The sequence below is a fragment of the Gorilla gorilla genome, chromosome 1, assembly GCF_029281585.2.
Source record: "Gorilla gorilla gorilla isolate KB3781 chromosome 1, NHGRI_mGorGor1-v2.1_pri, whole genome shotgun sequence".
Taxonomy (NCBI): domain Eukaryota; kingdom Metazoa; phylum Chordata; class Mammalia; order Primates; family Hominidae; genus Gorilla; species Gorilla gorilla.
The window spans coordinates 216,655,719-216,681,798 of record NC_073224.2 but is presented as its reverse complement, the minus strand read 5'-3'; the positions used below and the strand labels follow the sequence as shown (position 1 = coordinate 216,681,798).

The 26,080-nt window shown below is 47.2% G+C and overlaps 1 protein-coding gene, 1 non-coding gene and 1 pseudogene across 9 annotated transcripts in view; 2 read left to right on the top strand and 1 right to left on the bottom strand.

The window, feature by feature from the left end:
* Window positions 1-17,211, bottom strand: part of LUZP1 (leucine zipper protein 1) — a 94,356-nt gene extending 77,145 nt beyond the window's left edge. For 3 of the 8 annotated variants that reach the window (XM_055387445.2, XM_055387443.2, XM_055387425.2), the window contains exons 1-2: window positions 8,274-8,407; window positions 5,062-5,147 (exon numbers count right to left, since the gene is read on the bottom strand). The gene's annotated coding sequence lies outside the window, so the exon portion shown is untranslated. Of the gene's footprint in view, window positions 1-5,061; window positions 5,148-6,490; window positions 7,663-8,273; window positions 8,534-17,011 lie in introns of those variants that run through there. The other 5 variants (XM_055387448.2, XM_019012451.4, XM_055387421.2 and 2 more) reach the window with 5 other exon arrangements.
* Window positions 2,212-2,318, top strand: LOC115932168 (U6 spliceosomal RNA). The gene has a single exon (XR_004068490.2). It is a non-coding gene; the product is annotated as a U6 spliceosomal RNA (small nuclear RNA).
* Window positions 3,452-3,550, top strand: LOC115932258 (uncharacterized; annotated as a pseudogene).
* Window positions 17,212-26,080: the final 8,869 nt, after the last annotated feature.

The window sequence follows — 26,080 nt, the reverse complement described above, 5'->3', positions numbered from 1 at the left end:
TTGTGGCATTAGGACTGGACTCCTGTACTTTCACACCCTAATAGTCTCTATATCGCCGGAAGCAGTTGGTGCACTCCCGGCCTTTAGATTAGAGAAAATACTAAGCAGGATTCTAATAAAAAGAATCCATGTTAATAAGCTTAAGAAATTAAAATTGCTACCTATACATAAATATCATTGGTCATCAAAAACTCTACTAAAGACCTACTATGTGCCAGTGAAAATAACTGAGGAGGGCATTAGCTAAAACAGCTTCTGATCGAGAAGCTTCCAGTCAAATTAGCTAATTAAGGTATTAATAGAAGCTGGTCAAGTTAACCAAAAATATGAGGGGTACTGGCATAACAAGCTACAAGATTTCTGAGAAAATAAGAAGCTTTTGATACAACTAGGTAAAATAAGATATGTGATAGTGTGATTTTCCATGAACACAAGGTGGTACTGGCAATAAATGCTATAAAATTTTAGAGAAGAAAGATTAACTGTTGCAAAACCATGATAGACTTCAAAGAGGGAGAACTGAGCTCAGTCTTGAGGGGTGGAAAAGATTTAAATAGTTAAACAGCATAAGAGGAAAGGACAAAAGATAATGGGACCAAAGGTGCTGAATTGGGAATATGGCCATTAAATATTTATTAAATACCTACTCTATGTCAGTCACTGTGTTAGGCACTAGATATACACTGGAGAACAAAACAGATGAGTTCTCTGCTTTCGTGGAATCTAGCAGGGAAGACATAATAATCATGCACGCAGATATATAATCATAAATTGCAATAGGTGCTATGAAAGGAGGCAACAGAAGCCAGTAATAGGGAATAATGGGAAAGGACTAGCAAGACACAATGATGAGAAAAAGTATCCCTGATATTTATACATAAGCTCAGGCATGAAGGCAGCCATGCAAAGAGCAGGGAAAAGAAGTGTTCAAGGAAGACAGAGCCATGCATACAAAGGCCCTGAGGTAGGAAACAGCTCACTGAGTCTAAAAATAAATAAGGCCAGTGGCTCATGCCTGTAATCTCAGCTACTCTGGAGGCCAAAGGACAGCTTGAGGCCAGGAGTTTGAGACCAGCCTGAGCAATACTGTAAGACCCCATCTCTAAAAATTAAACAAATAAAATAAGAATAAAAATAAGAAGTTAGCGTAACAGAGGCATAATGGGCAATGAGATTGGCATAAAATGCCAATTGCCTACCCAAAAAGTAGCCAGGAGATGGGCTATACAGGGCATTATAGGTCAAAATAAAGAACTGAAATGGCCAGGCACAGTGGCTCACGCCTGTAATCCCAGCACCTTGGGAGGCTGAGGTGAGTGGATCAAGAGGTCAGGAGTTCATGGCCAGCCTGGCCAACATAACATGGTGAAACTCCGTCTCTACTAAAAACACAAAAATTAGCCAGGCATGGTGGTAGGCACCTTTAATCCCAGCTACTTGGGAGGCTGAGGCGGAGAACGGCTTGAACCCAGGAGGTGGAGGTTGCAGTGAGCTGAGATCACGCCACTGCACTCCAGCCTGGGCGACAGAACGAGACTGTCTCAAAAAAAAAAAAGAGCTGAAATTTGAATGTTATTCCAAATCTAAAAACCACTAAAAATTTTTGCACGCTCACATTAGTGTTAAATAAAAGGAGCCAGACCACAAACAATATACACTATATGATTCAATTTTTACAAAAGTACAAAAAAAGAGCAAAATAATCTATGCTGTCAGAAGTCAGGATGGTGATTACCCTGGGTGGTAGAGGGGGGAGACAGGAACTGAAAGGGAACTGGATAGGGGCTTCTAGGTACTGGTAACGCTGTTTCTTGATCTAGATCTAGGTGCTGCTTACATGGGCATATTCAGTTTGTGGGGAAAAAACACCAAATTCCACTTTTACATGCACTTTTCTGTATATGTATTATATACTTCAATCATAAAGTTTTTAATAACGTAATATACTTTTTTTTTTTTTTTTCGAGATGGAGTCTCACTCTGTTGCCCAGGCTGGAGTGCAGTGGCGTGATCTCGGCTCACTGCAAGCTCTGCCTCCTGGGTTCTCGCCATTCTCCTGCCTCAGCCTCCCGAGTAGCTGGGACTACAGGTGCCTGCCACCATGCCTGGCTAATTTTTTGTATTTTTAGTAGCCACGGGGTTTCACCATGTTAGCCCAGCCCATAATACATTTTTAAAATACTATTTTGTCCAGATAAAAACAGGAATAGAGTGCTCACTTCCACAACACAAATACTAAAATTGGAATGGTACAGGGAAGACTAGTATGTGCCCTGCACAAGGATGACATGCTAATTCATAAAGCAGTCCATATTTTTAAATTTTTTTGTAAAAATAAAGAAACAAATGGTATAAAGGGGCACATGCAAATACGGCAGGTCTTGAATGAAAGATTACCCTGGTAGAAGCTTTCAGAGGAGTAATTCAAATAGCCAGTGATACAAAGTACCATGTTTATAAAGAATAAGGCTGGGTGCTGTGGCTCACACCTGTAATCCCAGCACTTTTGGAGGCCGAGGCAGGCGGATCACGAGGTCAGGAGCTCAAGACCAGCCTGGCCAACATGGTAAAACCCTGTCTCTACTAAAAACACAAAAATTAGCTGGGTGTGGTGGCAGGCACCTGTACTCCCAGCTACTTGGGAGGCTGAGGGAGAAGAATCGTTTGAACCCGGGAGGTGGAAGTTGCAATGAGCCGAGATCACACCACTTCACTCCAGCCTGGGTAACAGGGTGAGACTCTCTCAAAAAAAAAAAAGAATGTTGGGGCCAGGTGCCACTCATGCCTGTAATCCCAACACTCTGGGAGGCCAAGGTGGGAGAATTGCTTGAGCCCAGGAGTTCAAGACCAGCCTGGGCAACAAAGCGAAACCCTGTCTCTACAAAAAAAAAAAAAAATGTTTCTTAATTAGCCGGGCATGGTGGTGCACACTTGTAGTCCCAGCTAATCGGAGGCTGAGGAAGGAGAACTGCCTAAGCCCAGGAGTTCAAGGCTGCTATGAGCTACGACTGCCACTATACTCCAGATCGAGAGAAAGAGTGAGATCCCGTCTCTTAAAAAAAAAAAAAAAAAAATGCTGGGTCTGGGAAGGAAGTTGTGCAATACTAAAGGATTAACTATAAATTCCTTAGAACATAAGGAGGAATCTCCAGAAATTAAGAAAGTCATAGATGACAACAGCAATGCCTAAAAAGGTTAGCAATGCTTGTCATGTTGTGGCTCATATTTTAATATGGTATTTTCAAGCTCTTCCCTTGACCCTCCACTCCCATACAACTGAGAGTGTAATGACATAGACCCCAAACCTGAGCATCAATCATACCTGAGCTCGAATCAATGGTCTGCCCCTCACTTGCTCTGGCAGTTAACTGCTCTGAGTTCAGTTCCCTCATTTATAAAATAAGGATAATGACTACCTCACAGAGTTATTATTTTTTCAAAGGTGAACAGAGTAGTCACTTCTGCAGCACAAATACTAAAACTGGAACAATACAGAAAAGATTAGCATGTCCCCCGTTCAAGGAGGGAACACTATTATAGTCACCCCTTTGCGTAGATCTAAAGGGTTATTTTAATTATTATTTCCTAATGGTATACGGAGGACCAATGGTGGATTTAACAAGAATTCCTTTGCTTCGGGCAGAGCAAAAAAAAAAAAAAAGTTTCCATTCTCAGACAAATCCATGGGTGAGAGAAGGGCTTATAAAACAGTCACCGGCCGGGCGCAGTGGCTCACGCCTCTAATCCCAGCACTTTGGGAGGCCGAAGCGGGCGGATCACGAGGTCAGGAGATCGAGACCATCCTGGCTAACGCGGTGAAATGCCGTCTCTACTAAAAATACAAAAAATTAGCCGCGCATGGTGGCGGGTGCCTGTAGTCCCAGCTACTCGGGAGGCTGAGGCAGGAGAATGGCGTGAACCCGGGAGGCGGAGCTTGCAGTGAGCCGAGATCACACCACTGCACTCCAGCCTGGGCGACACAGTGAGACACCATCTCAAACAAAAAAAAACAGTCACCATACAGAAACAGAATGAATAAAGATAAAATCAAAAAATAAAGAGAAGGTAGAAATGGGGCTTCTTCTAGAAGCTCACTAGCAGAGGTTCCAGGCATTTTCTAAGACAGAGACAGAAACTTGAGCTAAAGCATACTGGGAGAAGTTCAGTGACTTGAGAAATTATGAAAAGGAAGAAACAATCTTCCCCGCAAGCCACAATTGCTACCTAATGTATTCTTCCCTTTGTGGAATACTGCTTAAAACAAGTTAGAGATCAACACTAAGGATATTCTGTCATAGGTGGAAGGGCAAGGCCTCCAACCACTTTACACCATCCCCACCCTTAAGTATTATTTGAACAACCATAATTTGTTAAGCGCTTCTTAAGCACAGCCAAAGATGTTAAGTTTTATATTTCAGGAGCTACCATTTCAAAAGAAAAAAAATAAAAAGTTCAACTCCTTAAATCTTTTGGTAACTTTTTCCCGAAAATGTATCCTCTGTCTTAAAAGTAACTAAAATCTACTTCCTCCTGAATTTATTTATCTTTCCCCAATCCAATAAATGTCTCTCCTTATTCTTCCTATTTACCTCACCATTAAATACCTAAGGTTTTCCTATTTCCTCCCAAGTTGGCACATTAACACTCTAATATTCATTCTGATCTCACAGTATTGAATCTGAGCATAGAAACCTCATAACATTCCCAGGGATAAATCTGCTACCCAATTCCTAAAAGATAACACACAGTTTAAAAAAATAAACGCAGTGGTGGTAATTATACAACTGTATACATTTGTCAAAATTCATCAAACTGTACACTTAAAATTGGTGAATTTTATTGTATGTAAATTATACCTCAATAAAGCTTTTTTTTTTTTTTTTTTAAAGAATGCATTCAGGGCAGGGCATGATGGCTCATGCCTGTAATCTCAACACTTTGGGAGGCTGACACGGGAGGATCCCCTGAACCCAGGAGTTCCAGGAGACCAGCCTGGGAAACATAGGGAAACCTCATCTCTATAAATAAAAAGAAAAGTTAGCCAGGCATGGTGGCACGCACCTGTGGTCCCAGCTTCTCAGAAGGCTGACGTGGGAAAATCACTCGAGCCCAGGCAGTAGAGGATGCAGTGAGACGTCATCACAGCACTGCACTCCAAAAAAAAAAGGGAACGCATTCATTACATTCATTCATTCATTCATCAAATATTTGCTATGCATCTATTATATGCATCAAAGTTTATACCACATCTTTCAGCCTGGACTATCCGGGTCCTACCTGTAACAGCACGCTTTACTCATAAGTTGACACTGTCCCTAAAAGCTGTATTACATGAAAAATGGTTCTGTTTCTGATAATGTTACCTTAATGATGGCCGCTTTACACTGGAAGGGCCATTAGCTATCCATCAACTTCCATTACATAAATGAAATATATGATCACTTAGGTACTCCCCATTTTAACAGAAATGCTTTCATCATAAGAAATAAGTAAGCACCTAGAGGCATATAGTACATACCACTACTACACTACTACAGCCTTATATGTTTGTCTTTTTACAAAAAAAAAAAAAAACAGCACACTTCAAGTGCATATTTACAACACCGCTGAAAGAAAAGGCAATACTATTGGAGAATAGACTTAAATGACTTATTCTAGGGCCCACAGTCACCCAGTGGCTGAGTCAAAGGCCAAAAAACTAGGTCTCATGATTCCCAAGGCAGTGGGCAAAGTAGAGAGACAACCACAGACCTGAGAAACAGACCTGGGTATGAATTCCAGTGCCATTTCTTACTAGTTGTGTGTGTGAACTTGGGACAGCCACTTTACTTTCTGACCTTTGGCTTGTTCATCTATAAAACAGGGATGCTGACTGGGGGCGGTGGCTCACGCCTGTAATCCCAGCACTTTGGGAGGCCGAGGCTGGCAGATCACTTGAGGTCAGAAGTTCGAAACCAACCTGGCCAACATGGTGAAACCCCATCTCCACTAAAAATACAAAAATTAACCGGGCAGGGTGGCACACACCTGTAATCCCAGCTACTCGGGAGGCTGAGGCAGGAGAATAGCTTAAACATGAGAGGCGGAGGTTGCAGTGAGCCAAGATCGCACCACTGCACTACAGCCTGGGTGACAGAGCACTCCGTCTCAAAAAAAAAAAAAAAAAAAAAAAAAAGGGATGCTAACTACCACCTCACAAAATTATTGGGAAGACTGCCTAAGATCTATACCACCTAGCATAATTACTGGGCACAGAATAGGCAACTCAACAACATTAGTTCCTTTTCTTGGTCTTAAATTATTTAAGATTAAGAAAACACCTCATAATCAACGAAGGCTAATTAACAATCCGCATTATTAATCACTGGTCAACAATGAACCTGTGTTTGCTGCCTTCTTCATACTCCAACCCATTCCCTTCCCAGCTCACTATTTCCAGCTTTTCAAACTTTAGTTACTATGTTTAGAAAAGTGATTTAATTTTAGAAACCTGGAAAATTCTTCTAGGAGTAAATTCTTCTAGGAGTAAATTGAGCAAAACCTTAATCTGCCCCCAGGGGAATTCTGAGCAAAACAATTATTTCTGACAAAAGAAGAATTTTCTATGGGGGTAATTCAATTTAACCACATGAATACTACCAAAGCTGCAAACAAGGTGACAGAAGGCAATCTGGAACACACCGTCCAGATTCCCCAAAAAGAAATGTCCTCCTAAAATCCAAACCCCTCCCTCCCTAATTTGAGGTAGTCAAATCTTATTAGGTGATCTGAATTCTCCCGGCTCTGACACCAGTCCAGCTCCTTAGGCCAGAACTGCAGCCGTTTGTAAAAGAAATACCCTGAGCAAACCCCACCCCTCAAAACATCCCCAAAAGGCAGGGAGGTCCAGAGAGTATTTTCTCCTCCAACGACAGATAAGGCACCAAGGGCTCAGCAGCGCAATCCTTCCTCCAAGGTCATTCAAGTCAGTGAAGGTGCGACGGTGGAGCTGCAGGCAGTCTCTGGCCTTCTGGAAATCACACTGCAGGGGTTTTGGGGGTGCCTACTCTCTTCCCCTCTCCCACCCGCAAGGGTGAGCACTGGCCTCGGCATTTCCGAAACAAGCCACAACAAGCTCTGCAGTGTTAGGAAAGGGGTTGACGCGATGAAGAAACAGATGCTCCAAAGCAAGACGGTCTTTCTCGGCTCACAGAGGCTCCTCCAAGGTTATGCACAGAAACCGCAGCCACCTCCAAGAGCTCTAAACCGGGCTCCGAAGCCCCAGCGCAGCCGCTCCGGGTCGCCAGGTTCCCTGCAGGCAGGCTCCGCAGCCAGAGGCCACCAGCCCCAGAAACCGCACTTCATTCCTGCGCTCCGGGAAGCCATGGCTCCTTCCCTGCCCGGGCGGCTGGGCGGGGGCCGGGGGTGCGCCGGGAGGCGGGCCCCGCGCTGCGGAAAGTTCACCGCGGCGGGCGGGGGGAGGCCCCGGCCCCGCTCGCCGGCGTCCCCCTGCAGATTCCACCATTAATTAGTCCTAAGGACTGTCTACTGGCAACTTAAACAAAGCGAATGCCTCGAATTCCTTCCCGGCCCAGCGGTCTGGCTGCGAGACCAGCAGAGCGCCCGGGACGCGGGCCGGCGCGGCCGACAGCTGCGGCGGCCGCGGGACCCCTCCCCGCCCGGCCCCCGGCCCGCGGCCCGCGCCCCGCGCCCGCAGCTGGCCCCGCACGCCGGCCCGACGCGCTCCCAAACCGCCCTCCTCCTCCTCCTGCTGCAGCTCCCGGGCCCTTCCTGTCTGATCACTTCCTTCCTCCGGTGTCCGCCGGGCCCCGCGCAGCCCCCTCCCCGGCCGCCTCGTCGCCCCCCGCCCCTGTCGGCCCGCGCCCCCTCCCCCAACCCCAAACTCTACCCCCGAAACTCTTCGCCGCCCCCTCGAAAATGTCTCCTCCGCGTCTCTGCCCCAAACATTTCTCCTCAGAGTCTCGCTCCCACCAAGAAGTCTCCTCAGAACCTTCCCTCCCCCTCCCGAGGAAAAATCTCCTCAGAGTCTCTTCCTCCAACTCCACAAACATGTGCTGGGTCTCGCCCCGAAAGGTCCCCTCCTGAGCCCTTCCTCCAAAATCCATTCCAACTCTCCCCCAACTCCACACCCCCATCCCTCCTCGGCTGCGCCCGCGGTTTCTTCTGCCCCGTGGCCGCGGGTGCCCCGACCTCACCCGGGACCGGCCTCCCAACCCCGCCGCCCTCCCCTCCCCGCGCCGCGCTCCCGCCGCCGCCGCCTCACGGACCCTCACCTCTGCGGCCCCGAACCGCGCTCCCGCCCGCGAACGGTTCCGCCGCCCAGCTGCCAGCGACCGGCGCCTCCTCTGGCTCCGCGGGACTGACAATGAGGGGCGGGGCCAAATTGTGACGTCAGCGTTCTGGAAGGCGGGGTCTTTGTGATGGGCGGGGTTGGTCTGTAGGCCCCGCCCCCTCCGTCCTTTTTTCCCTTCCCAGGACTTAGACTCCACCAAGTTTTTACTGCCTCCGTAGCTGGGTCCTGTGCTAGGCGCCCTGGGAAATCGAAATGGAAGACAAGACTTCCCGATTTCAGGAGGGACACTTTCGGCCCGCGTGGTGGCTCAAGTCTGTAATCCCAGAACTTTGGGAGGCTGAGGGAGACGGATCGCTTTAACTCAGAAGTTCGAGACCAGCCTGGGCAACATGGCGAAACCCCATCTCTATAAAAAATACAAAAATTAGCCGGGCGTGGTGGCGCCCGCCGGTAAGCTAAAGTAGGAGGATCGCTTGAGCCCAGGGAGGTCGAGGCTGCAGTGAGCCGTGATCGTGCCACTGCACTCCAGCGTGGGTGACAGAGTGAGACCCTGTCTCAAAAGAAAAAGAAAAAAGCGGGACACTCTCAGTAGGGTTGTGAGGATTAAATGAGATAATCAATGGAAAGCTGCTTAGCCTAGAACCTGATATGGAATAATCACTCAACAAATCCTATTTCTATTACTCTGCAAATGCAGAGAAGGAACTCAGCTCAGACTCGGGAGGCATGGGTTCCAGTCCCCCACTGTGCTATTAATTCATTGTGTGATGCTAGACAAGTACTTTCCCATCTATGTTCCCGATTTTCATCTTCTTTAAAATGGGAAGGGGGAATAACCAGATGATCTCAAAATCCCCTCCCATACTTCTAAGACATACTTCCTTTAAGTCTACTATCTAAAAGGCACCTAGTGCCCTGAGAAGCCAGGAGGAAGGCTTCGAAGACAGCCCAAGACCCACACCCAGCATAGTATAGGACACAGCCAGAGACTGCTCTCGCTGCGGATGCCCTCCCACACGCTGGCACGCAGCAGCATTCACAAGCCAGGACACAGATGGGCTGAGGGCTGCTTCCTCTCTGACTACAGCAGCATGGTTGGTCTCTTGAGACATCTCTTGTGTAAGCTCTTTATTGACTATGGAATAAAGGCCAAAGCCCTGGCCTGGTATGATCACTTCCTACCTTTACACACACACACACACACACACACACACAGTTTATCCAAACTTCTCTTAGCACACCCACTGCTTTCCCACATTTGACCCTTTGCTCAAGCTCTTCCCCTGCTGTCTCACCTCCCAGCTTCTCCCAGACAGAAAGCAATCCTCCCTGTTCTGAATAACCAATAACATTGTGTTTAACCCTCACGTGGGCATGAACACTACAACTTATAACGAACTGACCTCCCATTTGTTTCTTAGCACTTCCTGGAGGTCAGAACCCACACATGTTTGTGGAGCTCAAGCTCTGATGCCAGAAAACCCTGGGATCATATGTTCTGGGGTCACAATAGCCATCTCTGAGCCTGTCTTCTCATCTATAAAATGGGGATAATAATATAGTTTGTTTTAAAATTACCTAAGATATTGTATGGAAAACATCAGGCACAGTGTTCCACAAACAATATGAACAATATGATTGTCATTCTTATTTTCTTTTTCTTTCTTTCTTTCTTTTTTTTTTTTTTTTTTTGAGATGAATTTTCTCTCTTGTCGCCCAGGCTGGAGTGCAGTGGCACGATCTCAGTTCACTGCAACCTCTGCCTTCCAGGTTCAAGAGATTCTCCTGCCTCAGCCTCCCAAGTAGCTGGGATTACCGGCACTCGCCACCACACCTGGCTAATTTTTGTATTTTTAGTAGAGACGGTGTTTCACCATGTTGGCCACGCTGGTCTCGAACTCCTGACCTCAGGTGATCCACTCACCTCGGCCTCCTTAAGTGCTAGGATTACAGACGTGAGCCACCACACCAGGCCCCTGTCATTCTTATTTTCAGTAGTATCATATTGACCAGGCGCGGTTGCTCATGCCTGCAATCCCAGCACTTTGGGAGGATCACTTGAGTCCAGCGGGGTGGATCACTTGAGTTCAGGACTTTGAGACTAGTCTGGGCAACATGGCAAAACCCCATCTTTACAAAAAATACTAAAAATTAGCCAGGCCTGGTGGTGCCCGTGCAGTCTCAGCTACTCAGGAGGCTGTGGTGGGAGGATCCCTTGAACCTGGGAGGTGGAGGCTGCAATAAGCCATGATAATGCCACCGCACTCCAGCCTGGTGACAGATCGAGACCCTGTCTCAAAAAATATATATATATATATAATTACTGTATGATTTATATATGTATTTTTTATATATAACTACTATCATCAGTATTATTTCTAGTTATTAACACCACACAGCACCTCATAACAATCCACCTAATCATTTCATATGGAAGACTTTAGGGTCTTGAGAAAGGAAGAGGCTTGCTGAAAGTGGCCCTGCAAAGCATTCCCATTGGAATGGAAACCAGCACTCCAGTCTACAGACCCCAGATGGATTCAGCAGAGTCACATCTGATGATGCCCCAGGGCATCTCTGCCATTCAGCATGCCTCCAAGCTGGGGTCAGCTTGGAGTTCTCTCTGAGAGTTCTTTGCAGCACAGCTGACCCATTTCTGCTTCGTGCCTTTCTCCTCTCACCTTCTTTACAGAGACGTGGATCTGTGTTAAACCGCCCTTGGCATCTCTGCAGTCCTCTAGGAGAACTGCAATGAGGCACTGGGCATTTCTAGAGCACTGGCCTATGGAAGGAGGGGAGGAACTTTGGGGTTCTGATTAATTTCCTATGCTGCAGGCAGGCACATGGGTGTCCTGAAATGCCTGGCCCGGTCCTCAAAGGCCCCTAATAAATTATAGCTTATTTTTAGAAAAAAAATTCAAAAACACCACTTCCTGTGAAAAGTAATCATGGCTGTAAGGTTGCTGGAGGCAAAGGAAGGGCCTTTACTGAGTTGCTCCTAAGGGCTAATGCTGATTCCAAGTACCACAAACCCTTGGAAGGAAGAACCCAGGACATACACGGGAGGTTCTGAAGAAAGAACTTTCTCCCCAGGACCCATGATCCCAGCAACCACTTATTGATTTATTCATAGCAAAAGCTTTGGCACAGGAAAGATCGGGATTCAAAACCCAGCTCTGCCACTTACTAGTTATGTAATCTTGGGCTTTTAGGTCTCTGCACCTCAGTTTCTCATCTGCAAAATGGAAATAATAATACTACCTTTCTCACACAGTGCCTGTGAGGGTTAAACATGTGAAAGAGCTGAGTTCAGAGCCTGGCACCTAGTTCATGCCAGGATATAGTGGTTGCTGTTACTATTTGAACATGTCCTCATCCTCCCAGCAAGACCTCCATTAGTAAAAGGAAAGAAATAGATTTGTATGATTGGACAATAAAAGGTCTCTATTGGGCATTGTTAAGTGAAAAGAGTAAGAGTAAGTTGCCGAATTACAAGTGTAGTAGGATCCTGTAGTTATAGTTTGTAATATATGCTTAGTATATGCATAGAAAAATATGGAGACTATAAAGAACTAAATAGGCCAGGCGCAGTGGCTCACACCTGTAATCCAAGTGCTTTGGGTGGACAAGGTGGGAAGATTACTTGAGACCAGGAGTTTGAGACCAACCTGGGCAACATAGTGAGACCCCTGTCTTTACAAAAAAAAATTTTTATTTTTTTATTTTTTTTTTTTAGACAGAGGTCACCCTCTGTCGCTCAGGCTGGAGTGCAGTCGCACGATCTGGGCTCACTGCAATCTTTGCCTCCCAGGTTCAAGCGATTCTCCTGCTTCAGCCTCCCGAGTAGCCGGGATTACAGGAATGATCCACCACACCCGGGTAATTTTTGTATTTTTAGTAGAGATGAGGTTTCACCATGTTGCCCAGGCTGGTCTCAAATGCCTGGGCTCAAGTGATCCTTTAGCTTTGTCCTCCCAAAGTGCTGGGATTTCAGGCGTGAGCCACCATGCCCAGCCAAAATTTTATTTATTTATTTTTATTTTTATTTTTTTTGAGACAGAGTCTCGCTCTGTCGCTCAGGCTAGAGTGCAGTGGTGCGATCTCGGCTCCGCCTCCCGTATTCAAGCAATTCTCCTTCCCCAGCCTGCTGAGTAGCTGGGATTACAGGCCTGTGACACCATGTCTGGCTAATTTTTGTATTTTTAGTAGAGACGGGGTTTCACCATGTTGGTCAGGCTGGTCTCGAACTCCTGACCTCATGATCCGCCCACCTCAGCCTCTCAAAGTGCTAGGATTACAGGTGTGAGCCACCGCCAGGCATGGTGGCTCACACCTGTGGTCCTAGTTACTCAGGAGGCTGAGGAGGGAGGATTGCTTGAGCCCAGGAGTTGGAGGCTACAGTGAGCTATGATCTCTGCACTGCACTCCAGCCTGAGTGACAGAGAAAGACACTGTCTCTAAATAAATAAATAAATAAAAAAGAGCTAGAGAACCTTCAGTTTTTTCTTTTTTTTTTTTTGCTTTGCTGAGTTTCACTTTTTTTGTAGTTTTTTCTTTTTTTTTTTTTTTTTTTTTTTTTGAGATAGAGTCTCACTTTGTCACCCAGGCTAAAGTGCAGTGGCATGATCTCGGGTCACTACAACTCCACTTCCCAGGCTCAAGTAATCCTCCAACCTCAGCCTCCCAAGTAGCTGGGATAACAGGTGCCTGCCAACACGCCCAGCTAATTTTTTTGTATTTTTGGTAGAGATGGGGTTTCACCATGCTGCCCAGGCTGGTCTCCATCTCCTGAGCTCAAGCCATCCACCTGCCTTGGCCTCCCAAAGTGCTGGGATTACAAGTGTGAGACACTGTGCCCAGGCTGTTTTGCTGTTCTGTGTGTGCATATAGTGAGAACTTTCAAAAAAGACTTTGCTATGGAGGGGAAAGGGGGTAAAAACACAGCTACAAGGTATACCAGCAGTGGGCATCTGAGCTACCTGTGCATACTGCAATAGAAAGTTCCACAGATCCCATCTCCTCCTTCGTGGGGTTCCAAGAAAGCCCACGCCGAGACAATTTTCGCTTTCTCCCCTGACCCTAGCCCTTGGTTGCATTTGAACTTTCAATGCTAGAAGCCAAAAGTAAGACGCCTAATAGAAGTCTCAGGAACCATGACAAGGCCAGGACAAAAAGAATTTTAAGCAGGGAGAATTTTTTTTGTCCCTGTCTGTATTAGTCAGAGTTCTCCAGAGAAACAGAACCAATAGGAGTATATATATATATATAATTTACTTATTATGAGAATTGGCTCACAAGATTATGGAAGCAGAGAAGTCCCACAATCTGCCTTTTGCAAGCTGGAGAACCAGAAAAGATGGTGGTGCTAAGAATGGGGGTTTGTGGGCAGGGAAGTGCTGGTATAAGTCTCAGAGTCCAAGGATCTGAGAACCAGGAGCTCCAATGTCCAAGGGCAGGAGAAGATGGATGTTCCAGCTCAATGAGAGAGAGCAAATTTTCCTTCCTCCTCTTTTTTGTTCTGTTGGGCCCTCAGTGAATTGGACAAGGGCCCTTGTTCTTTGGGCCCTCAGTGAATTGGATCATGCCCACCCACATTGGTGGAGGCAATTTTCTCTACTCAATCTACCAATTCAAATATTAATATCTCCTGGAAATACTCAGAGATAATGTTTTACCAGCTATCTGGGCATCCCTTAGCCCAGTCAAACTGACACATAAAATTCACCATCACACTGTCCTATGCCCCCTCCACACCTTCCAAAGAATCACAATATGTCAGCACCTTGTGTCTACCATGTCTAAACTTGCACTTTCATTTTCACTCATTGTATCTTTCTGCAATTTAATTCTTTACATGTAGAAGTATTACTGTGTCATCAGAAAAAAAGGCAATAAAGATATACATAAAAAGAAAGCTAACCAAGCTGGAGTTGGCTCACTTTTGCTGGTTTGCAAACAATAAATGATTACCCAGTATGATTGAGGCCAGTGCAAAGTCTGCCAAGAATCATAGAAAGTCAGAATAGGAAGGAATAAAATAGCCCTCAATTCTCCTATCATCCCCAAAATGGCATGATTTTAAGTTCCCTCTATTCCTTTGCTCCCTCATGTTTCAGGGCAACCGTTACTACATGCATTTCATTCATTCATTCATTCGTTCGTTCATTCATTCCACAAACATTTATAGATCCTTTATTCTGAACCAAGAATCATGCTGGGTACTTTACATGTACTACCTCTTAAAGGTTATAGGGGTCATTATTGCTATTATATTGCATATACTATCTCTTAAATGTTATAGGGGGTCATTATTGCTATCTTGCAGACTGGGAAAACAAGGCTCAGACAGGGAAAGTCACTTACTGGTCACACATCTAGTAGGATCTAAACCAAGACATGTGCAACATCAAAGCCCAAGTCCGGGAGGAAATGGACTGTATTCCAAAGCAAATAAGCTATGCACTCAGGCAGCCATTATCGGCTGGGTGGCTTTGGGCAAGTCATTGAACTCTTCTCAGCAGCAGTTTTCCCACCTCTGCAGAGTAAGTATATACCCACCTATTTCATGTAAGCTAAGTGCTTTGTAAATCGTAACACATAATACAAAGGAAAGGCATCTCAGCTCTTCAGGGACTAGGTCTCACTCATCTTTGGACCTTTTGGTGCTTTCCCCCCTAGTGTTTGCCTCCATTAGTGTTCATCCCCCATTAGCGCAATTAGGACAGTCTTCCTCGCATGCATCTTATTTCTCCCTCCAGCCTGGGACTTCCTCGACGACAGGAATGATGCTTATTAATTTCTGATCCCTTTCTTTCCCTAGTACAGTGTCTGGCCTGCATCCCTCCATTCCTTTACATTTTTATTTATTTCATAAGAAATGGCTGAGTGCCTAACATGTGCCAGGCACTACACAGACTGTAATACAGCAAAAGTCCCAAGTTTCCTGGACTGGAGGAGTGGAGAAACAGGACAACATTAAACACAATTACTTAATAACAATTCCATTAAGTGCTGCAAAGAATCAGGTGATATGCCAGGAGGGATTGGGGGAATGCAGGGTAGGGACCTAACTGAATTGAGGAGCCAAAGAAGGCTTCCTAGAGGAGGCGGCCTGGAGGCTCAGAGAGGGTAAGGAACATGCTCAAGGTCACACAGCTGGTAAGTGGCAAAATTGGGATTTTAACCCAGGAATGCCTGAGTACAAAGCCCATACTCTACTAGAAAACACTGTCTTTTATCTGCCTTTTATTTCCTCCACCTTTTACTTCCTTGACTTTTTTTTTTTTTTTTTTTTTCAGATGGAGTCTTGCTCTGTCTCCCAGGCTGGAGTGCAGTGGTATGATCTGGGCTCACTGCAACCTCCACCTCCTGGGTTCAAGTGATTTTCCTGCCTCAGCCTCCCGAGTAGCTGGGATTATAGGCGTGCGCCACCACACCCAGTTAATTTTTGTATTTTTAGTAGAGACGGGGTTTCACCATGTTGGCCAGGCTGGTCTTGAACTCCTGACCTCAAATGATCTGCCCACCTCAGCCTCCCCAAAAGTGCTGGGATTACAGGTGTAACCCACCATGGCCCAGCCCCCTACTTCCCTGACTTTTATTGATGACAAAGGAGTAAGTCCTGTCCAAATGAATGCTCTAAAGCAATATTTTTTCCCAGCTTTTGGGGGATCACAGATTCTTTTAAGAATCTAGTGAAATCCATGAAACCTCTCTCCAGAATTCCATGTATACAGACAGACCCACAAAATCTTGCATACAATTTCAGGGAGTTCATAGGCATCCTGAGGCCCAGGTTTAGAACTCATCCCATGGAGGACCATCCGACCTTATAGTGAGATGTCAGAACCTCAGAAAGAGACGCCAGGGCCCCACAAACAGCTCAAATCCCCAGAGAGATCTCAAGACCCTATAGAAAGAGTCTCAAGATCCAGTAGAAAGATCTGGGATCCTGTAGAGGCCCCCAAGTTGCTACAGAGTAGCAAAGCTGCTCTGCTGGGGCTTTGCAGAAATATTCTCAAGAGGCTATAGACATAGAGGAACCTCAACCTCTCATGAAGCTGGGGTCCTCAAAGCAGACTTGGAGAGCTATAATTTTGGAGGGTTTTTTGTTTTTTGTTTTTTGAGACAGGGTCTGGCCTCTGTCACCCAGGCTGCAGTGCAGTGACACAATCACCCCTCACCACAGCCTCAAACTCCTGGGCTCAAGCAATCCTCCTGTCTCAGCCTCCACAGTAGCTGGGACTAGAAGCGTGTGCCACCACGTCCAGCTAATTTTTAAATTTTCTGTAAGGATGATGGGGGTGGGGGGTCTCACTATGTTTCCCAGGCTGGTCTCGAACTCCTGGAATCAAGCGATCCTCCCACCTCGGCCTCACAAAGTGGTGGGATTACAGGCATGAGCCACCATGCCCTGCAGAGGGCTATAATTCTTAACCCTTGTTGGATCACTGACGCCTTTGAAACTTCGAAGAAAAATGCCACACACACAACATGTTACACAATTACAAGGGGTTCACAGACCTCTGAGAGGACATCGGTAGCCCCAGGGTACAGAACTCCGGTTCTTGAGGTGCAGCAAGAACGTAACTCCCGCCCCCCAAACACCCCAAAAACCTGGAGCAGAACCACAGACCCGAGGCACAAACTTTAGGATGAAACAGACCCCGAGTTGCATCCCGGCCCTGCCGTTTACTAGCCATGACCTTGAACACTCACCTAGAAACCCTCAGGCCTCAGCATCTCACCACCCAAAAGAGAGGGCTGGACACCCTTCCCTCCCCAGCCCGGCCCCCGCGGCGTGCGCTCAGTGACGGGTGGGGCGCTGGCGCTTGACAGGACTCAGCCTCTCTCCCCTCCTGCGCCAGTGAGCCATGAATCCGGCTGCGGCACTTCATGAAATACTCATGGGCCGACTGCACCAGGCTTGCGGGCGGCGGGGGAGGGGGCCGGCGCGTTCGCCGTTTGCCGCAGTGACAGCTCCGCGCCGCCAGCCGGCCGCGGGCCTGGGAAGCCGCCGGTGCCGGGCGCGCTCTCGGCCTTTCCCACCCACCAGGCAGGGCGTTCCCGCCAGCCGGCTTCCTGCAGCCGAGGGCCGGGGAGGAGGGACGGCGCTGAGGGGCCGCAGGGCCTGGCAGGCCTGGTTCCTGGCTTTCTCTCCGCGTTTCCTGAGCAGGACCGGCCGGGGGATGGGACCCAGCGCAAACCTCCTACCCCGGGAGCGCAGCCAGGAAATCGCGTCCTTGTTAATTCAGGTTCCTCCTTTGCGCTGAACGGGGCTGGTTTCCGTCCGCGATCAAGTGGGCATGATGCGACCCACTTATCCCAGGAGGAAGCGGAGAGACGAAATGGCAGCTCCCGACCCCACGACACAGCAAGATTCCAACCCCGTGATGTCAGTGTTAACTCCATCCTATGGATGAGAAAGCTGAGGCTTTGAAAAATGAAGTGACTTATCCAAGGTCATCATAAAAGTATTACTACTAATAAAATAACATGCTTACTACATACCAGGCACTGTGCTACAACTGCTCCAAGTGTATTTTGTCACTGGGTTCCTGTAATCTATGAAGATAACTGTTGTTCCTAGTTCATAAATGAGGAAACAGAACCAGAGGCCAAGTGGCATCTCCAGTGATGCACAGCTACGAAATAACAGAGCTAGGAATTAAACTCCAGCCTCCTGTTTCCAGAGCTCAGCCTTTCTCTATCCTGCTTCAGCATTTCAGTTGAGTAACCATGACCTTGTCTCATTTGTTTCTGGGTCCTCAGAGCCTTACCGAGAACTTGACACAAAGTAAGTGCTCAGAGGTGACTAAGGGAACCTTACGTGCAAGTTCACACTTAGAAGGACTGATAGGAGGCATCTGTCCACGTGACCCTTTCTAGAGCCTTCAGCCAAGTGAAAACTTAGCCTCTGCCTGAATACTCACTATCATGATAAACTCTCCCCCTCTCCACACCCCCGTCCCATTCCCTTGTTGGACAAATACATTTGGGTTAAATGTAAATGCTCCTTTTTTTTTTTGAGACAGAGTTTTGCCTTATAGCCCTGGCTGGAGTACAATGGCATGATCTTGGCTCATTGCAAACTCCGCCTCCCGGGTTCAAGTGATTCTCCTGCCTCAGCCTCCCAAGTAACTGGGATTACAGGCGTGTGCCACTACACCCGACTAATTTTGTATTTTTAGTAGAGACAGGGTTTCATTGGTTGATCAGGCTGGTCTCAAACTCCTGACCTCAGGTGATCCACCCACCTCGGCCTCCAAAAGTGCTGGGATTACAGGCGCGAGCTACCGTGCCCAGACTTAAATGCTCCTTTTTTTGTCCGTGGTTTCTTGTAAACAAGGCCAGGCCATTTTCCTCCCTGTGGCCACATTACATATTGCATGGTATTCTTAGCCATTCTATAAGGGTAGACAGTTCAATAATTTTAAGTTCCTCGTAAACTGGGACAAGGTCAGCTGTTCATCAAAGCTGTTCCCCTTCCACATGTAGAGTTGTTTCTGAGAAAAGCAGCCAGACTACATTTTCCAGCACTCCTTGCTAGTTAGGTACATAACTCGTGTTCACCAGTGGGATATGGGCAGAGAACATGAATGCCATGTCCTGGCCAAAATGGTGAAGAAGGATGTATGCTTGCTCAAAGCTCCTTTCTCTCATCTGCCAATCAGATGTCAACACCAGGGGGCCCTTGGAAGCTACACGTTAAACGGGGCAGAGCCTTAGTCAACCTGGGTCTCACTCATCACTTGACTGAGGGGGGCACACATTGAACTAATTTCTATTGTATTTAGGCATTGCGATTTCAGGATTTATCTATCATAGTAGTTGGCATAACTAGTATGGGACTACCTTGGGCTCACTGTTGTATCCTCCACATGACAGAGCACAGTGCTGGTTACACGAAAGATGCTCAAAAGACATCTTCAACTGTGTCCAACTGGCGCAGCTGGTCAGAAGCCATCTCTGTTCATCTGATGTCTTATGTAATGTGTTTTCCAAAAAGGGTTTCGAGGTAGTTTCATTGCAGCCTTGAGACCATTTGACTGATAATTAAAGAACAAGAATTCGGGAGTGATAAAAGCCTGGATCAAAGGCCAGTGGGGAAAAAGGAAAGAAAGATGAAATACGGACTAATTAGGGTAGAAATGGTGGGCTGAGTTTTCTAAGGATAGTAACTGTGAAGAACAAACAAATCATGGTTCTGAGTTTCCTGGCAGTCAAAGCAAAGAGGGAACCAGGATGAGTTACAAATTGTGTAGGAAGTAGTAAACATGTGATTGAATACACAGACCCTGGAGGCAAATTACATTGTTTTGAAACCCAACTCTACCACTTACTAGTCACACGACCTTAAGCAGTTATTTAATTTCTCTATGCTTCTGTTGCTTCTTCTGAAAAACAGGATAATAACAAACCCCTTTCTTAGGGTCCCTGGAAGGATTAAATGACTTCAGACATATTTAGTTCTTTTTTTCATTTTGTTTTGTTTTTTGAGGTGGAGTCTCGCTCTGTCGCCCAGGCTGGAGTGCAGTGGTGCAATCTCAGCTCACTGCAACCTCTGCCTCCCAGGTTCAAGTAATTCTCCTGCCTCAGCCTCCTGAGTAGCTGGGATTACAGGCACCTGCTGCCACGCCTGGATAATTTTTGTATTTTTAGTAGAGACAGGGTTTCACCATGTTGGCCAGGCTGGTCTCGAAATCCTGACCTCAAGTGATTCACCTGCCTCAGCCTCCCAAAGTGCTGGGATTATAGGCATGAGCCACCGCGCCCGGCTGCATATTTCATTCTCATAACAGGCCTGTTACATGGTAAATCATATAGAAGAATTAGCTATTGCTGTGATATGGTTGGAAGAATCAGGCCAGTGATTTGGGAGAGACAAATTTTTCCCTGCATTAAACTCTCAGGGAATGTATTACACATGTGACCCTAATACAATGGATGGTTCCTCAATCAGACAATCAGAGTTTCGCCCCATGTCACACAGTTGTTTCTTTTTTTTTTTTTTTTTTTTTTTTTGAGACAGAGTCTTGCTCTGTAGCCCAGGCTGGAGTGCAGTGGCACGATCTCGGCTCACTGCAACCTCTGCCTCCTGGGTCCCAGTTCAAGCAATTCCCCTGCCTCAGTCTCCCGAGTAGCTGGGATTATAGGCATGTGCCACCATGCCTACCTATTTTTGTATTTTTGGTAGAGACAGGGTTTCACCATGTTGGCCAGGATGGTCTTGAACTCCTGACTTCGTGATCTGCCTGCCTCGGCCTCCCAAAGGTTGTTTCTCTTATTTTTGGTCCAGACAAACCTTGGTATTCTACTCACTGGGTAATTCTGGGGCAGGATACTAGGGTAACCTAAGGCCCTAGGGACCGTTCTGCTGACAGGCCAGGTAAGTGTAGTAATGAAGGGCGAAGGGGTTAGTGTCAGACAGACCCAGGAACGTTTGTTAACTTCTTCAAGCCTCAGTTTCTTCATCCACACAGTGAGAACAATAACACAAAAACATCATGAAAGGGTTGCTATAAAGATTACATGAAAGAATGTACATAAGGCCAGGCACGGTGGCTCATGCCTGTAATCCCAGCACTTTGGGAGACCGAGGCAGGTGGATCACCTGAGATTGGGAGTTCAAGACCAGCCTGACCAACATGGAGAAACTCTGTCTCTATTAAAAATATAAAATTAGCCAGGCGTGGTGGCATATGCCTGTAATCCCAGCTACTGGGGAGGCTGAGGCAGGAGAATCGCTTGAACCTGGGAGGTGGAGGTTGTGGTGAGCCGAGATCACACCATTTCACTTCAGCCTGGGCAACAAAAGCAAAACTCCGTCTCAAAAAAAAAAAGAAAAAGAAAAAAAAGAATGTACATAAAACGTGTATCACAATAACTAGTATTACAGGAAGACTTCAGTATACAACCACCCACAAAATAAAAAGGAAACTAGCAAAATAAAACAGAGAATATCACCTAGAACCCCTGGAAGAAGGAGAATAATTTTTAATGTTTCAAAAATTGGAACAGAGGCCAGGTGCAGTGGTTAATGCTTGTAATCCAACACTTTGGGAGGATAAGGGGGGAGGCTTGCTTGAGCTCAGGAGTTTGAGACCAGCCTGGGCAACAAAGTGAGACCTTGTCTCTACAAAAAATAAAAAAATCAGCTGGGCACAGAAGGCTGAGGTGAGAGGATCGCTTCAGCCTAGAAGGGCGAGGCTGCACTGAGCTACAATTGCGCCACTGTACTCCAGCCTGGCGACAGAGCTAGATTCCGTCTCAAAAAAAAAAAAAAAAAAAAAAAAAGGCCAGGCGCAAGTGGCTCATGTCTGTAATCCCAGCACTTCGGGAGGCCAAGGCGGGTGGATCACGGGGTCAGGAGATCGAGACCATCCTGGCTAACACAGCGAAACCCCGTCTCTACTAAAAAAACACAAAAAATCAGCCAGGCGTGGTGGTGGGTGCCTGTAGTCCCAGCTACTTGGGAGGCTGAGGCAGGAGAATGGCGTGAATCCGGGAGGCGGAGCTTGCAGTGAGTCGAGATCGAGCCACTGCACTCCAGCCTGGGCGACAGAGCGAGACTCTGTCTCAAAAAAAAAAAAGTGGAACAGAAATGGCACATTTCCCCCAGAATGTGGTCCTGGGCTGTCCAAAGCATCATTTCTTTACTTCTGGCTGGAATTCTCTTGGCGTAACTTAGTGTGGTATCAGCTCAGACTGGCCAGTTTTTGAAGCCACCCTGGCCTGGAGACGTGCTGCAAAGCCAGAATGACCACCCTGCCCCAACAAGACTGTCTTTGATGGGGGCTGAGAACCTGAAGCTTCCCTTATTGAGTGCTTCCTAGGCACCCAGTGCTGTGCTGAGTTTTACACACATTCCCTCGTCTAGACCCCACAGTAGTCTCAAGGCATGAGCCCTATTCATAATCACATTTTACAGATGAGGAAACTGAGGCTCAGAAAGGCAACGTGGGCCGGGCACAGTGGCTCACGCCTGTAATCCCAGCATTTTGGGAGGCCAAAGCAGGTGGATCACTTAAGGTCAGGAGTTCGAGACAAGCCTGGCCAACATAGCGAAACCTCGTATCAACTGAAAAAAACGTACAAAAATTAGCTGGGAGTGGTGGCATTCACCTTTAGTCCCAGCTACTCGGGAGGCTGAGGCACAAGAATTGCTTGAACCCAGGAGGCAGGTGTTGCAGTAAGCCAAGATCTCACCACTGCACTCCAGCCTGGGCGAAAGAGTGAGACTCTGTCTGAAAAAAAAAAAAAAAAGAAAGAAAGAAAAAAGAAAGCAAGCCAAAGTGACCTGGCCACAACCACACAGCCAAGAGGAGACAGAGCTGGGACCTGAACAAGATGTGTCTGGTGCCATTATGTGTTCCTAACCATTAGATCACACACTGCCTCTGCCCTCCAACCTGACCCAGAATCTAGCTTCTTTCATTAGCCACCTGTCTCTTCCCAGGCCGTCTGATTACATTGAAGATCTCCCTGGACACACCTGCTGCTGGGACCAACCACTCTTCCTCTCTGGCCCCAGGACAGCCCCTTACCCTGTGGGAGCTGTCTCCTGGGCAAGCCAGACAAATTTCACTCGAGTGCCCCTTCACCGATGAGAAGCTCTGAGTGGATGAAAAATCAGCTATCAGTGTAATCACCCCATTCCAGCCTGCAGCTCTTCTAGTTGGACTCTGCCTCCAGGCTCCCCTACCTCCATTCCTTGTTTTTGTTTTTGTTTTTTTGAGATGAAGTCTCGCTCTATCACCCAGGCTGGAGTGCAGTGGCATGATCTTGGCTCACTGCAAGTTCCGCCTCCCTGATTCAAGCGATTGTCCTGCCTCAGCCTCCTGAGTAGCTGCAATTACAGGTGCATGCCACCACACCTAGGTAATTTTTATATTTTTAGTAGAGATGGGGTTTCGAAATGTTGGCCAGGCTGGTCTCAAACTCCTGACCCCAAGTGATCTGCCCGCCTCAGCCTCCCAAAGTGCTGGGATTACAGGCGTGAGCCACCACGCCCGGCCCATTTCTTCTTTTACACCCAGCTTGAGTGATTGGTTTCAACACTGGTCTAACTGTATCATTCTTTTGCTAAATAATCTTCAATAGCTCCCTGTTGCTCCCAGGATAAAGTTCAAAGTAGATAGCTTGGTCAAGTCCCCAAGGCCCAGCTTACTTCTCCAACCCTCTCTTTCTTCTCAGGCACTCTAGACTCTCAGCACCCCCGAACTCTAGACTCTCAGCACCCCTGAATCATTCACCATTTTCAGCCTCAGACCCTTTGCACATCTGTGTGTCATGAAATGAACAGAAGTACGGATGAGCTTTCACACCTATCCTGGGCTGTGAAGCTGTTGGATTCCACCAGCCTTACCTTCTCTGGGTGGCAGCAAAGACTTCCTGCCTTCTTGCAGAAACTTCTCTGCTGGACTGGAGTTGACCATCAACTGTCTGGAAAAGGGACTTGTCAGGAAGAGGGCACCAGCAGTTCCAACTCTGTGTAGAGCCCCGGGAAATGAGGACCTTATCTTGTACCCAAATCTAAGTGTCAGAGGCTACCTCGTGAGCTAGGTGTCAGGGAGTTCCCCCCTGCAGCAAAAGGAAGCTAGGTTTCCCACCCGGTCTGTGTGATGCCTGCATCCAGGCTCTTAGCCACTACTCCATACTACCTCCTTGACTGAGGCAGAATTCACCTCTGTATATGTATAATGTATATGTATATATGTATAATGTATACAGTACAATGCTGTCCTAGCCTTGACCTCCCAGGCTTAAGGCATTCTCCCACCTCAGCCTCCTGAGTAGCTGGGACTACAGGCATGCACCACCACACCCAGCTAGTTTTTGTGTTTTTTGTAGAGACGGAGTTTCACCGTGTTGCCCAGGCTGGTCTCAAACTCCTGAGCTCAAGAGATCCACCTGCCTCGGCCTCCAAAGGTGCTGCAATTACAGGTACAAGCCACCGCGCCAGGCTGGCTTTGCTATTCCCCGCTCACTATTCCCCCTTGCAAAGGAAAATTGATCGGAAGAGGAAGGAGCCCATCCACCTTTGATTTCTGCACTTTTTCCTGGTGCCTCTGCGCCACCTGGTGGCCATACCTAAAATAAATTAGGATTTCTGAAGAAAGCTTTAAGGAGGTCTAGGGTGGGTCCACTTAACAACAAAATTCTCAACAGCAAACTTTTCATCCCAGTCCACATTTCTCTATAAGGCCCCAGGTCTCACCAGTGCCTGAGGTTATGAGAAAGGCAGAAGTGAATTTTGTCCCACTGAAGAATCTTGGGTCTGTCACTGCCCCTTCTGGGATCAGTTTCCTCATCTGTTAATAAAAAAGGCAGGAGGCCGAGTGCGGTGGCTCACACCTGTAATCCCAGCACTTTGGGAGGCTGAGGCGGGTGGATCACCTGAGGTCAGGAGGTCGAGACCAGCCTGGCCAACATGGTGAAACCCCATCTCTACTAAAAATACAAAAATTAGCCGGGCGTGGTGGCAGCCCCCTGTAGTCCCAGCTACCCGGCAGGCTGAGGCAGGAGAATCACTTGAATCTGGGAGGCGGAGGTTTGGTGAGCTGAGATCACACCACTGCACTTCAGCCTGGGTGGCAGAGCGAGACTCCATCTCAAAAAAAGAAAGAGGCAGGAGGGGACTGGGCGCTACCAGCTCTGACATTCTAGGATTCATGTCTAAAGTGACTCTGCCTCCTCCCTTAGCTCAGTGAGCAAAATGTAAGCTCCCGGAGGGCAGGGAAGTTGCTGGCTTGTTCACTCTCTATCCCAAGTGCATGGGTAGTGCTTTGTACATAGGAGATACTTTATTGGGTTTGTGGCTATATTAATAGAAGCACTGTGTGTACAGTGAGGGAGATGATAGTCCTTCTGTCCGTGTCTAGAGAACTGTGTTCCATTTTGGGATGAGAACTTTGACTGGAACATGGAAAAAGTATAACTTATCCATAGGATGATGAACAAGATGATGGCTGGGGGGACCTCAAAATCACATTTTATGGGGAAGAGTTGAAGGAGGTACTCTCTGGCTCTGGTTTAAAAAATACTGAAGGGGTGCAATGTGTCCACCTTCAAACATCTGAAGAGAGCATGTGGGCTTTGAGAACTAGGAACCAGGGGCTGCCACTTCTGGGAGACAGATTTTTCTTTCCCCAAAACCAAGGGAAGCTTTCAGTCAGAGCTCAATAAAGAACAAATATGCATTTGATCTCAGTCTGTCCCTAATGTGCTTTTAAGCTTGGCAAGTTCCCTCATGACTTTGAACCTCAGTTTTCTCACATATAAAATGGGCATAATATGCAACATGCAGGAACATGCAGGCCTCCCAAAGTGCTGGGATTACAGGCATGAGCCACCACGCCTGGCCAAGTTCTAAGTTTATCTTCAATTTGACTTTTTTTTTTTATGTTATGAGGGAATCATAGAAAGCATGTTTAAAGTGCCGAGTGGGCCAGGCACAGTGGCTCATGCCTGTAATCCCAGCACTTTGGGAGGCTGAGGTGGGCGGATCACGAGGTCAGGAGTTTGAGACAAGCCTGGCCAGTATGGTGAAACGCCCATCCCTACTAAAAATACAAAAATTAGCTGGGCATGGCAGCAGGTGCCTGTAATCCCAGCTACTCAGGAGGCTGAGGCAGGAGAATCGCTTGAACCCGGGAGGTGGAGGTTGCAGTGAGTTGAGATTGCGCCATTGCCCTCCACCCTGGCAACAAGAGTGGAACTCTGTCTCAAAAATAAATAATAAAAATAAATAAAGTGCCAAGTGCAAGGCCTGGCACCTGACTAGTC